At 39.2% G+C, this 12,026-nt stretch overlaps 1 long non-coding RNA gene across 1 annotated transcript; it reads right to left on the reverse strand.

Annotated features, from left to right (window-relative positions):
• Positions 1–10,073: 10,073 nt before the first annotated feature.
• LOC307168793 lies at positions 10,074–11,774 on the reverse strand. The gene is made up of 3 exons (XR_013822986.1): positions 11,468–11,774; positions 11,190–11,305; positions 10,074–10,113 (listed from the first exon to the last, which is right to left on the reverse strand). It is a non-coding gene; the product is annotated as an uncharacterized lncRNA (long non-coding RNA).
• Positions 11,775–12,026: the final 252 nt, after the last annotated feature.

Here is a 12,026-nt window from a genome sequence, read left to right on the forward strand (position 1 = left end):
GATTGAGTTTCGGCCCTGTGCTTACTCCTCTCCCTTTCCATTCCAAGACTAAATGATTTCCAGCAGGCTGAACACTTGAGCAGGCCTAAAACTTGAAATTTAAAGGGCATGTAAACGAATCTTTCTACTTTTTAAAAATGTAATCGAACACTAATAGAAAGAGAACATATTAAATGGTTGGCAATCTGATTCCGTGGGCCTGCAAAAGTCACCAGCCGTCTTTCTTTGTGTCATGATCATTCTCCTCATACCTGTTGTGTTTAGCTTCAGTGACCATCTGATAAGTTTAAGTTCAGGCCTTCTGTCTGCGATGCGATGTGTGTGTGCACAGGTGTGCGTGTGGTTTATCTTTTTTTTTTTTAAATGCAGGTGTCATGATTTTTCTCTACACAAAAAGTTCAAAGTCATCTATTTATCTTCTTTCTGTGTTTAGATAGGATCCAGCACTTGATCTACACTGCTCTTATCTGTTTAACTTTAAATACTGACGAAGCCATCAAGCATTTCAAGAATTTGTTTGGTTGTCTGCGTTTTATTTAGCAAAAAAAAACATTTGGGAGTTAAATACAAGATTTAGTTTAATCTTGTTAAGATTTGTATTTAGCAGTTCCCAAAGTGACTTGCAGCATACTTACCACACATATTACAGATGATAAATGGGATTGAGTGCTTACAAGGTCACATAGTTGACGAAGGTCATGTCAGTGGGTAATACCACTCATGGATCATCACTTAAGATTTGGATTACCATTTAACGACCACCAGATGCTATGGTTACTACAACATTCTAGCTTTGGCACAGAAAGTGACAGTAAGATGTTAGCGCACCGCTGAGCTAACAGCCGAGAGAAATGATACCGCAGCCGAGTCTACGCTCTCATTATCACAGAGGCTTTGGATCGTATAGCAGTGTGTGGCAGCACCGGTGTTTGTATGTGTGTGAAAAGTATTTCATATTTGATTACATCCCAAAGACACCCCTTTACAGAGCTGTCATGAGAGAACACGCACCTGTTTTATGCCTCGTTTGGTTCATGCTATACGCTGAACCTAGCATTTCCCTTTCTTTTTTTCTTAATGAATTCCTTAAATTTTCTCCTTCCTCCCACTTAGGTTCTGTTTTTGTTATCTTTGTTCCAAGTGTGTAATTTGATACAATGAGTAGTTGTGTGTTTGTTGTTGAGTGGATATGTGTTTACATCTGCAAGCGTGAGAGGCGTTTTATCGCTATGAAGTGTGAAACCTAATTCTGTTTTAGAGTGTGTTTCTAACTCTTTACGTGACAGAAAGTGTGTAACGTGACAGAGTTGCAAGGATTGCAGGTGCATGGTGTCGTGTTAGAAGCTGGTCTCTGAATGTGGTTTTGAGTCTCTGACAATAAAAAAAAAAAAAAAGTTTATTTCGGTTTATGAGTGAATCATCAAGTGAGGAACTAAACCCTTCATGTTATCGAGTACTTGCTGGTATTAAACCGTTTGCTTCCAGAGCTTAAAAGTGTGTATTGGATTGAATTTACAGTTTTTCTGAATTGCTAAAACACATTTCTTGAAACCATGACTCACTTTCTCAAAACCTTAAACACAAAAACAAATTTTCAAATCACATTCAGAGAACCTCTGACTCTTCTGGCAAAATCAAACAATTGCCTCAAAAGCATTTTATCTGTGCTCAAAATCAAACAATGCTTTCAGATCATACACACAGCGAGCCAAAATTATAAACACTACAGATCATTCGTTAGACAAAAAATGGAGAACACAGAATCCAAAGCATGCAGTTACAGGAAAAAAAAGCATATTGTAACAAAGTAAACTAATTTTCCAATTAAAAAATGAGAAAAAGTATAGTAGTGACAACGTACAGTAGTAAGGTGAATAAATGGTATACTGTATGCACTGCAAGTGTAGTATTGTAATGGATATTGTGTAGTAGGCCCATTGAATGTCTGTATATTCAGCTCTTGCATACTGTGAAAATACAGTGACCCAACTGCAAAAGCCAAAAAGGTTACAGTAAAAAACTCTAAATGAAAAGCATGTTATAGTCACTTAGAAGATTTGTGCAACTGCAGAATCAAGGTCAATGAGAGACTGATTCTGCTTCAGCATCATGTCTTCATGTTGCCTGGTTAAAACCAGACCATTCTCAGTAGTAACTGAGTTATGGTCTGGCAAAGCTCCATAGACAAATCATTTCCAAAGGGGCGTCACCAACGGACGTCGCTCAAATGCCTCGTCAAGAGCGATCGTCATCGTGTGAAGCTGCGTCCCAATTCGCGTAAGTTACACTACACCATAAAAGTATGCACTCTTTTTGTGAAGAATAGGTATTTACTTTTGAATGTGTAGCAAAAAAGTAGGCACGCTTTGGGACATACTACTTCGTCATCTTTATCGGACGGATCTGTTGCGTGCATCCTGTCACTTAAACTGCCCTGTCAATCATTGTGTCACAGTTAAAATCCTCTATTAAATCTAATTTAATTTCCTACCGTTTCGGAGAGAAATGTAGTAGCACGTTCATCTGCCAGTGGGTCTTTCACGGAGACTGTCCTCATGTGTTTGCAATTTGAATATAATAATGCATTTAAAAGTTGAATGGACGTTGCTCAAATGGGCGCAATTGGATAGACCTAAAATCAATCAGAGCGATCGTCATTGTGTTAAGCCCGCCTCAACGTTTCTGATTGGTGCCGCGATTTCTAGGCCATGGAAATGGGCTTGAATGAGCTCTTTGCCAGACTACTTCTCGAGCAAATCTGAATTTGCCGGAAGTTGTCTGGGTTTTCCCAGGCTAGTCTTCATGTTGGGTCCGGCCGGATCACAGACAATATCATCTTTGAATCCAGCCTTGACAACATTCTCCACACCTGCTCTTCCTCATCCTCATCCTCCTTGTTCACCACTTCTTTTACACATACTCTTCCTTCTCTCCCTCTTATATTGTTACCATCCATTATTGGTAGCAACATTCAGTGCAACATGCAATTCAGAAAAACTGTAATATTTAAAGATTTCATTTAAACAATTTTGGCGTTCTGGACCTGCATTTAGTGTACCTAAGTGTATAGTCATATGAAAGCACTGTGTATGTGTGTGTGTGTGTGTGTGGAGTTTGATCAGGAAACAGTGACTATAAAATATCAAAATATAAAAGATCCGTTTTGAGAACAGCCATGACTCTGGGTCGGATTTCTAATGGGCTTGTGTGTATGTGGGTGTGCATTCATGTGAGAGGAATCCGAAACACGTAAACTTTGTGATTTCCTGTGTCTACTGAGAGTAGCCATGTGTTTAACAACAAAACGTCTGCCCCCATTGTCTGTTCAGTGTGTGTGTGTGTGTGTGTGTGTGTGTATGTGGCCTTTCCCTGCACTTTTTAAAGCTCACAGACGCTCACCGAGGGCTTTCACCTGAGGTGATGTTAACTTGCCAAACCAGTAAAAGAAAAATAAACAAACATACAGGGGTAGGCAAGCACTGTTATTACAGAGAGGTTATGGAGAGGTGATGTATGTGTGAAAGAGTTAACCTAAAATCTGTTGAAGTTATTGTGGTTGTACAGCAGTAAGGTGAGGACTAAACGGAATTGTTGTGGGTCTACATCCATTAGTTTGTGTATCAAAATGGCGGGATGACAAGTTTAGGATGTAGAAGAGAACATCGTGTTTAAACCATCTCTGTCGCACGCTGATTTAGATGGTCCTCAGCTCTTTATCGCTGCTCCTCACACGCTACGGCAGCTCTGCTTGCATGCAGCCCGGAGAAAACATTACAAAAGGTATTTTCTTTAAAAAAAAATCTGATATTGGATTATCTGATATGAGTTGCACTCTATGTCACGTGTTGACAGCTTTAACTCCACTCTGTGCTGTGCAGGAGTCATTTTTTTAAAGAGAAATGTAAGCAACAAGCTCCCCCCACCCTCCACCCTTATGGTCTGCCGGTGGATCTGTGTTTACCTGGCGAGCGTAGCCGTTCTGCTGTCTTTGTCTAAACTTGAAAGGGGATCCAAACGCTCGCCCTCCTCACGCACTGTGCTTCGCACGACACACCCCGCCCTCGCTTTACTGCTGCTGTGATTTACTGTAAAAGAAACCAGAGAGGGTGCTTGATATTCATATTTTGTTACATTAATTCATAGTTTAAATCTGTTTTGAAGCACAGCTGTGTGTGATTTACTTAAGTGGTGCAGAAATATGTGTGATTAAATGATTAACATCACAGCAATAATCTTTTTCTACAAAATACATCAACATGCTCTTTTAATTGTGAAACTGAAAATTTGTCCATAAAATGAAAGTCATTGGGATCCAACCATTGTTGTTTTGGACCCCATTGATTTTAATTGTATGAACAAATAACAGTTCTTAGTAAAAAATAATAAAAAATCTTCTTTTGTGTTCCGCAGAAGAAATAAAAGTCATACAGGTTTGGAACACCAAATAAAGATGAGTGAATGATGACATAGTTGGTTGAACTATCCCTTGAAGTACACTCAATAAAGTGGCAGATGCTATTGTTGGTCAGTATAGTCCTGTATTGATCCAGTGTTACTCATTTATATTTGTCTGGGTTATTAATCAGAGGAAGTAACATTGGAGCAAACGGATCTCCAGATGCAGATTACAGAAAGAACAGGGTAATTCAACATCGATCCATTAACACACACACACACACACACACACACACACACACACACACACACACACACACAGATACATTTGTGCCCTGCTGAAAATAATCACCATGAATGATGTGCAAGATAACTGCTCTTTATGAATAATGTTTTCCATTCCTTTTGTGTACACTTTACTTTTGTCTAAAGTACAAGTTCTACCGGCAGTGTTTTGCAGCGGCAGTGACTAGTCCTGCTAGTCAGGCCTATACCTTGGTGGATGGAGGGTGTTCACAGCAGGAAGTTGATACACACACACACACACACACACACACACATACGCCCCCACGCACACACACACACACACATATATATATGTGTGTGTGTATCAAATATATATATACACTCACCTAAAGGATTATTAGGAACACCATACTAATACTGTGTTTGACCCCCTTTCGCCTTCAGAACTGCCTTAATTCTACGTGGCATTGATTCAACAAGGTGCTGAAAGCATTCTTTAGAAATGTTGGCCCATATTGATAGGATAGCATCTTGCAGTTGATGGAGATTTGTGGGATGCACATCCAGGGCACGAAGCTCCCGTTCCACCACATCCCAAAGATGCTCTATTGGGTTGAGATCTGGTGACTGTGGGGGCCATTTTAGTTCAGTGAACTCATTGTCATGTTCAAGAAACCAATTTGAAATGATTCAAGCTTTGTGACATGGTGCATTATCCTGCTGGAAGTAGCCATCAGAGGATGGGTACATGGTGGTCATAAAGGGATGGACATGGTCAGAAACAATGCTCAGGTAGGCCGTGGCATTTAAACGATGCCCAATTGGCACTAAGGGGCCTAAAGTGTGCCAAGAAAACATCCCCCACACCATTACACCACCACCACCAGCCTGCACAGTGGTAACAAGGCATGATGGATCCATGTTCTCATTCTGTTTACGCCAAATTCTGACTCTACCATCTGAATGTCTCAACAGAAATCGAGACTCATCAGACCAGGCAACATTTTTCCAGTCTTCAACTGTCCAATTTTGGTGAGCTCGTGCAAATTGTAGCCTCTTTTTCCTATTTGTAGTGGAGATGAGTGGTACCCGGTGGGGTCTTCTGCTGTTGTAGCCCATCCGCCTCAAGGTTGTGCGTGTTGTGGCTTCACAAATGCTTTGCTGCATACCTCGGTTGTAACGAGTGGTTATTTCAGTCAAAGTTGCTCTTCTATCAGCTTGAATCAGTCGGCCCATTCTCCTCTGACCTCTAGCATCAACAAGGCATTTTCGCCCACAGGACTGCCACATACTGGATGTTTTTCCCTTTTCACACCATTCTTTGTAAACCCTAGAAATGGTTGTGCGTGAAAATCCCAGTAACTGAGCAGATTGTGAAATACTCAGACCGGCCCGTCTGGCACCAACAACCATGCCACGCTCAAAATTGCTTAAATCACCTTTCTTTCCCATTCTGACATTCAGTTTGGAGTTCAGGAGATTGTCTTGACCAGGACCACACCCCTAAATGCATTGAAGCAACTGCCATGTGATTGGTTGATTAGATAATTGCATTAATGAGAAACTGAACAGGTGTTCCTAATAATCCTTTAGGTGAGTGTATATATATATATATGTACATACTGTTATTTATTATCTATTTATTATGTACTCTTTAATTTTTTATATACTTTTATTTTATAGAACATTGGAGTGCATGTAGACAAGAAAAGAGGAATGGGATCAGGACATGACCCAGGCCAGACTCAAACCAGGGTCTTTCGTGAGCCTTGTTTTGCAAGTAAAAACATTTTTGTATAGTCTGTGAGTGTGTATGAGCATGTGTTTGTGTGCGTGTGGAGAAGAGAGAAAGTGATGTGGAATTCTTGGCTCATGTCAACACTTCATTACACAAAACAGTTCAGCTAAAGGTGAGACTAGATAATGCAATCAAATGCCAACAGAAAATGTTTTGTCACCTGTTCTGCACTGTGTCTTGACACTTTTTAGTTGACTTTACTACATTACTACGTTATTCAGAAAACCCTATGAAATAAATTGATTTGTATGAGTACCATTTTGTCAAGCCAAAAAGGAGTTTGTGAAGTAGGGAAATCTTAAAATAATTTTCACTAATTTCCCTCACTTCTGCAGTTACCTTTCTCTTTAGTTTCACTCATTCCGTTTCCAAAGTCAGAATGTTGTTAGATCATCAATACGGCTGAATTTTTTAGAGAACATCACAGAAATTGACTTCATTAATTGATTTTTTTTCCCCAAAATGGTTTTGTTTGAAGTCACTATTATTGTGATCAGTGTTCCCTTTGGTTGGGCACTTGGAGATTCTTCAATATTCCTTCTGTTCATACCAGTGTGTCACAAGATATTAAACCCCAGTCAGCTACCCCACTCTGGCTCTGTCTCATACACTGAAGGCACCTTTATTAATTCCTGAAAGACCACAGATTCATGGTGACCTGCCTACCAGACAAATCAGCTCTCACACAGCTTTTTTCACAGCACTATAAAGCAGGATGCCTGAACACAACACTAATTTCGTCTTCACAAATGGGTCACTTTAGGGGTGTAATGGTACACAGAAGTCACGGTTCGGTACATATCTTGGTTTTTGGGTCACAGTTCGACACGAGTTTGGTACAACAGAAGAAGCAACAAATCCCCAATGCTATTCTTTTCATTTATTTTGAACAGACAGTAGTGCAAATTACTTGTTTGTTCCATCTAGCGGCATTTAGTCCCCCCTGAGGTAGTTGGTACAGTACAGCCTCCTTTATTGTATTAAACACTAAGCTAGCAGTAAACAGAATGCACTCTTGCATAGGTCATGCTTTTTTTTTTTTTTTTTTTTGCAAAAGGTATTTGGTCTAAATCAGCTACAAAACTGAAAAGCATATCTTGTGTTACAAAAGTACAAAATAAATAGAACAATAAAAAAATATAACTTGTGCAGAGATTTGTTTTTGCACTCCTGTATTCTCTGTATTAGCACATCTGCAAGATGTTGTTTAAGATGTGTTTGCATGAGTGGGCCAGGGGGGGCCAAGGCCCCCGTATTTACGAGTCCCCCCTAATTTACATGTGATTTACATGACAATTGTGGATGCACAAAGTTTAATATCACGCTTTTTCAAGAAATCACGAAAAGATGAGCGAGAAGGAGAAAAAAGTGGCATCTACATCTGAGCCTATACTTCATATTTCCACAAGGATACAGTGAGTGAAGCATCACCGGAGGCTTCCCATTTCCAGGACACTGATTCATCAGTGGATTGTTGCAAGACTTCAACGACACAAATCGGCACAAACATTATTTTTTCTCATTATAACAGCGTAAACAACTTAAAATACTCTGTCATTTATGGTCATACAGATAAGAGTAAGACGACATAATTCTAAACTGTAAAAGGTCTATTTGTGTGCATGCAATAGAACAAAACTGTTTTGTAAAATTGTGCTTTTGTAAAATAAAGAAAACAAACATGATGCCACTTTAGGCCATCCCAGTTTCCATTCTGTGAAGTTTGTGGAGTGCTTCACAAATATGAATCGAAACTCCGCATATAAGCTATAGCAAGGTCTTGCGTGCCATCTGAACTCTTGTTTTGGGCATGTTTTGGGTTGGTGCATAGATTGTCTCTTCTTCCTGTGCTCTTTTTTCCTGTTGTGGCGGTTAGCAAACAGCGTTGCATTACCATGCGCGCCCCCTTCTGGATTGGAGTGTGGATCGCCTGTGACTGACTGTATTCGTCATCTGACTGATCCATATTGTGGCGGTTCGGGACGAATACATGTACACCGTTACACCCCTAGGTCACTTGCATTATTCACGTCACTGCAGGAACACAGCTGGTCGTGCCCCCTTGGGATCTGTCTTTAGTTTTATGTGCTCTTTGTGACCCAGTGTGCGAGCATGAAACTCATGACATTGCTACTTTTGTGGGTACCGTTTAAAGGAATTTCCTAGGATAAAGTTTGTGTGGTGGCCGGTTGGGTTTCACCACACACTTTTATCTTTTGGATGTCACTGTAGCCTCAGAGGCTCATTCAGTCTGATTGGCTGGTAACTGACTGCCCAATAAATTTAAAAACCTGGTTCAAACTATATCAATTCACTTGAGAAACAACTGCGTAAGATATGAAGAGTACGATATTGAATTTTGAAGTGTAATATGTCATACTTTACCAGCAGATTTTCAAGTTACAAAACAAAAAAATTGCCATATGCAGTGTTGTTTCTGTAAAGTAAATTTATATTTTTTATAATTATCAGGTTATGTTTTTTTTAATGTTTTTTCTAATTTTACGGAGTTTGATATATCCATAAATGTGTGCTCATTTCATTCATTATGGGAACAGTGTACACACTAGGTTTGGAGCCGGCAAAATTTCTTATATGCTCACCCACGCTGCAAAAATACACTAAAAACTGTATATTATGATATTATTACACTTTAAAATTTCTCTTTTCTGTTTTAATATATTTTAAAAAGTAATTTAATCCTGTTGATCCAGAAAAGTTTAATTTTCAGCAGTCATTATACTCCATCGTCATTATGATCCGACAGAGATCATTCTATTAAGCTTATCTGCTAACTTGTTTAACTTGTTATTTATAAGAAAACATTTTGTAACCTAGTAACATACATAACGGATGTTCCTGTGGTGTTAGGCATTGTAAGTCTTTTCCAGAGTAATATTTTGAGTAGCCTAAAGAAGATGGTTACCAGGCAGTTACACCTGTTGAAACACTTCTCTCACTTTCTTTCTTTTGTTCTCTAACTCATTTTTATTCATTCACTCTCTTTCAGACACACACAGATACACGCCTAGGTCAAGACAACCAAACTTAAACTCATACCTGTTGTCTAACCACACACAATGATCTATTACATTTTTTTGGAAACAAGCAGAGATAGCACTATATCGGCTTGCCTCTCCGGTGTGGGCTTTTTTACCAATGAAGATATGCTGACTTTTGCAGTGGAGAAAAGCCATCCAGCTCTCAAGAGGAGAACCCTCACGCCTGGAGCGAGATTGCAATCTCCGTGGTTGCGCGAGAACTATTTAGGTTGTTTTACAAACACACTTCACAGCACACAGGGACGAACAAAAGGGCGTCGCACGAAACCCTCAGAGAAGTCACAATGGTTTATAGTAGCATTGTTGATCAAGCAATCAAACCATGATTAATTTTTCTCCAGAATTTCCAAACATCTCGTGCCGGCAAAAAAAACAACATTCCCTCTCATGCACTTTTTTAAAAACTTGAAATAGTTCTTTTTGTGTGCATTTTGCAAGGACTTGCTGCACACTGTGAATTATGTTTTCAATTTAATGCTCTCCCTCTCAGACCCCTCTTACAAGGCACTCCATTCCCTCTTCATCTAAACAAATTCAAGCAGGGCTCGCGCTGAGTTCCGGCAGCCCTGGCGCGTGCTACCATAAACAAAACTCCTAGGTGGCCTGTAGATTCTGCAGAGAGAACAACATTTGCACATGTACAAAAGGCTCAGATATAGCCCAGATATATGCACAAAAACACCAAGATTCTCCTCTCATCTGGTCTAAAGTATAGCAGTGAAATGTATTCATTTATAAACAGACTGAGCCTAAAATAAATAAATCAGAGCTCTCTCTCAGTGGTTGGTGGATCTCAACTAGGAGGCCTCAACAAACTTCCAAGGGGGCCTCAAGGGGCCCTCAAATTATTTAAAATGAGACAAAACAAGCATTCAAATAAGCTAAAATATCTAGATATTCCTTAGTATTTAATATACATCTTTCTAGTTATGCTAAGCTCTAAAATATTTTATTGGGTAGAAATTGTGAGTGGGAAGGGCCGTCAAATTGTGGACAATAAGGTTGAGATCCACTTCTCTGGCTAATTGTTCGCTCTTTCAGATTGAAACTCTTGTTGATTTGGTTGTATCAATGACTGCCACAAAAGATATTTACCCACAAGGTTTTGGGATTGGTTACTGTGCACATAGTAGAATGTATGTTTAAAAAAAACATATTAAGTGTATATAATAAAATCTAATCTATATGTACAATGCATATACTGTATAAAAAAATAGTTTGTTTTCCAAAAAAGGGGCTCAATTTATCTGGATTCATCCTGCTTATTTCTCTAGCACTGCAGTTGTTTACTGTGATATTCTTCCACATGAAATAAACAAACATCTAAGACAACAATCAGGCTCTCAATTGAAGATCAGTGAAGAAATATGATTGAAGAGGCTGGACCTTCTTAAGAAAACTCTGAATATTAATGAAAATCTTTAAATCCCTATTAGAAATAAAGAAATACTTTGAGGGATCAAAAGACTTCAAATGCATGCTTCTTCTCAAGACAAATGTCAGAAACTTGTCACGTTCAGACATTTCATTTTGTGTGTGTGTGTGTGCATGTAGGCCCTATTTGTTTTGTATTACTGAATGAGACTGCTAAGTAGGCTACGTCAATGTGAAACATAATCCTAACAAATTGTAAAAAAAAAAAATATAGGCTATATATATTTTTTATTTTTGGAAAAAAGTATTCCTACCTGTGGCTGCGTCCGTAAACTTAGGCAGCGGACCTGTTGCCTCGCTGCCCGACTGTGCAGGCAGCAATTGGTACATCACTCAAGTGATTTTTGAGGCAGCATAACGGTATTATGATCTACAGCAAAATAGAGAGAGCTTCAGTCATAAGCAATAATCACTACAATAGTGATTTCTCACTAGAAATGACATAAAAAGTGATATTTTATGCATTTACACAAAATGATTTTTGAAATGCCACATTTAAAAAGTGACATTTACACGCAAATTAATCACCAACCACAACAAGGCAATCAGACGCCATCTTTCTTGTCGCGGAATGGAACGCACAGGATTGTGGGATCTCAAATGCAGTGAAGGATACATCTATGCCTTCTCAATCTCAGGAGACATGGATGTGAAGCTAACATTGGATTCGGACGTGCCTTGATTCCTTCCTACCTTGGAATGGAGCGAAGCCATTGTATCACATATAGGCCCATCAAATCAGACTCATATACCAAAACAGATAATTAGATCATTAAGGAAAGTAAACACTGTGCTTTTGTTGAAAATGTAACTGTGGACTCTCTGTCAAGAATCATGCAATCCAGAAAATGCCTGTGGCGAGAAAAAGAAAAGAAAAAGAAATTAGCCTACGTTACTTCTTGCAAGTTCCGCTGCAGTTCAAAAGGTAAATGTGAGTGGAAAAATCGAGTTCAATTTTCTCCGACACAGATAGGCTAAACGTGACTGTGCCAACATTTCCTTACGTTGCTTCATTCATGTATTGCGCAACCTGGTCTCATGGGAAATACGTAGCCTACCTCTGCACACTTTTTTTGCAGCGCCACAAATAT

This window comes from Squalius cephalus, assembly GCF_949319135.1.
Source record: "Squalius cephalus genome assembly, chromosome: 12".
Taxonomy (NCBI): Eukaryota; Metazoa; Chordata; class Actinopteri; order Cypriniformes; family Leuciscidae; genus Squalius; species Squalius cephalus.